The sequence below is a fragment of the Anarrhichthys ocellatus genome, unplaced genomic scaffold (genome assembly GCF_004355925.1).
Source record: "Anarrhichthys ocellatus isolate YVR2014 unplaced genomic scaffold, GSC_Weel_1.0 scaffold87, whole genome shotgun sequence".
NCBI classification, from domain to species: domain Eukaryota; kingdom Metazoa; phylum Chordata; class Actinopteri; order Perciformes; family Anarhichadidae; genus Anarrhichthys; species Anarrhichthys ocellatus.
In genome coordinates, this window is record NW_022280117.1 from 275,774 (window position 1) to 278,868 (window position 3,095).

The following is a 3,095-nucleotide window of genomic DNA, read 5'->3' on the forward strand; positions in this document are numbered from 1 at the left end:
GTTAAAGATCAAACCACTTTGACTTTTGACCTTTTAGATATAAATCAGTCTGCGTCTGCTCGTCATGTTTCAGATGATATCAGTTATCAGTTCCTCAAACTTCTCATGTGTTTCATTTAAATAACCGTTAAAAGTAAAAGAAAAATGTAATTATCCATATTCAAAAGCGTGTGTGTGTGTGTGTGTGTGTGTGTGTGTGTGTGTGTGTGTGTGAACTCTCAGGCGTTTCCTTCACCTCTCCCTAACAGCCTCATTAACCTCTAAATACCAGTTTAACATCAAAGACAGCGTCGGTGCTCACACCTCCTTCTCCTCTCTGACATGAACACACACTTCTCCTTCTTCTTCTCCTCCTCCTTATTGTTTGTCTTCTTCTCTTCTTTTCCTCCTCCTTAATCCTTCTTCTCCTCCTCCTCCTCCTGTGTTTCCTCCGTTCATCCTTCCTCTGTATCTCAGTCTCTGAGGAGGAGAAGTGACCTCCGTGTGTCTGAAGAACTTTTATTTCTTCGTCTCCGTCGACACGTCTGTGTTCTTGACGCCGTATGTGTGAACGAGAGGAGACTCTCAGTCTGGACCTCTGAGCTCAGACATCTCTGTGGAAATGTTCATTCTTTCAGCTTCTTCAAACCAATGAGCTCTAGTTTCTGTTTATTACCAGGAATTAATGTGTAACCACGTGTTTACTAAACATGTTCCTGTAAAAACAAGAGTCAAAGAGGAAGTCAAATAAAAACACTCCGATACGAGTAAAAGTCCTGCATTCAAAGTATTGATCATCTCTGGAAAATAGGTTTTACTAAATATATATTTACAAAACTAAACGTACAATATTACAACCAACGTTTCAGCATAGTCAAAGGTAAATATACCCAGTGGTAAAAGTACCAATACAGCAATATTTAAAAAGTATTGTCAGTCGAATGTACTTAAAGTATGAGCAGTAAAAGTACTCGCTCTGCAGTAAAATGTCTCCGGTGACTGATATGTACTTCAAAATGTTGATTTACTATCTAATTAATTAATTATTTCAAATGTATGATTTAGTATTTATCTCTAAATTATGACTCAATACATTTCTTATTATATCTTAACTTTTGACTTATTTTTCATCATCATAAAATAGAAAAACACAAATTTCAAGTACCAGGACTTGTTTCTTATTTCTGTTTATATTTAACTATATTTAACTCTTTCAGCACAAACAAAAAGCCATTGACCTCCATTAAACCCAGATTTTGTTTATTTTTGAGTGAAATGAGCCTTAAAATCTTTTATTTGAAACTTTTAACTCTTTTTGAGGGTTTCTTTTCTGCATAATCCTTGTTTACATCTTTTGTGCTCACACACACACACGTCAGGATCACAGTCTGGTTCATCGTGTGTGTGTGTGTGTGTGTGTGTGTGTGTGTGTGTGTGTGTGTCGTCCCTGCTGTCTGTGTGATGACTGTCTCCTGCTGAGCTCGTCTCTGATTGGATCCTCTCAGACCCTTTCATCTCTAATGGGCCTGTTTGCTGCTCTGTTATGGACACAAACACACCTCGACCCCCCCCCGAGGGGGGAGACCAGAGGGAGACACATGTCCCGACCTGGTGCTCACATCTCTGCAGCTCACGTCTCCGTCTTTATCAGGTTTTTACAGATAAAATCCTAAATAACTCAGTGAAACTCGTCTTGAATACAGAAGCTTTGAAGGAGAATCTACTTTGTTTTTATTATCGTCATCAAATCTCATGAATCAGCGTGTTTCTGACTTCCTGTCTGTGTCTCAGCTCCAGCACGATGATTCCTCACAAACATAGTTTCTTCTTTTAAAAAGAGACAATAGTGCATTTATGGGGGACTATTTTCAGCGGCGGATGAATACACATATGGAGCCACAGAGTGAGTTGTCTTGGAGCAACTTTGAGGAGTCTTCTTAAAATAAAGTTGCATCACAAGTTAATCTACTGTATTCAAATGTACAAATCAATACGCTGCATGAGTTCATCATAAATCATCTTTAATTTGAACTCTGTGATACAGTCATCCTTCATGTTGTTCATCATTTTAAGAAATAAATTAAATAAAACAATAATTAATGACAAAAATCTTTGTATTTCTTTACAATTATTTGTTGACAAAAATATTAAAATTTAGAATATTATTGCTCAGTTTAGCACAAAGTAGCTTAAAAAAACAACCTCGCCTGTAAATTATTAAGAGGAAAAGTAGAACTACAAATACATTAAAATATTATATATATTTTTTTTAATTTAAAATACATATTTAAGGTCAGAAAGAAAGAAAGATTTCCCTATTTTTATTTGAACTAAAAAAAACTTCTCCTAATTGACGATGTTAACAATTCTAACAAAAAAATTTGTAATAATATTTAATGACAAAACTGTTTTTTGTGTTTTTTATTTTTTTATAGATGATTTGTTGACAAAATAATAAAATTTAGAATATTAATCGTGCTGCAGTTTAGCACAAAAAAGCTTTAAAAAAACAAGCGTAAGTGTAAATTATTAAGAGGAAAAGCAGAACTACAAATACATTAAAATATATTTGTACTTTAAAAGTAAAAATACACTTCAGGTGGAACAAAACAAAGTGAATATTTCCCTATTTAAATTTGACCTAAGAACAAACGCAGTGACAGTAAAATGTAAAGAAGCAATCCGATGGGCTGAAGGGCTCCTGGATGCAGATGAAGGCGCTCTGATGACGCTCTGATGACGCCCCAATAATCATTGATCTCCTCTGCCGGCCCGTCTGTAACGCGCTCAGTTAGGACCTCTTCCTCTGTCCCCATTGATCCCTATCAGCCCCCATCAAAGGCTCCCGGGGCTTTGATGGGGGGCCGGCGGGACCGGTCCCAGTGGACAAGCAGGCGCTGCGACTCCCCTCCTCACATGGGTGAGGTGTTTGGGGGGGGGGGGGAGTCTCTAGATGTCTTTAGATTGTGACATTTAAATTTCTCCCCCTCGAAAAAACATCAGAATCCATCCGACCTGAGGCTCCTCAGCTGCTTTATGGGCCCAGAGAATACTATGTAAAACTACGACCTGAGTACTATCCCTAACATGTATATATCAGGTACTTTTACTTTATA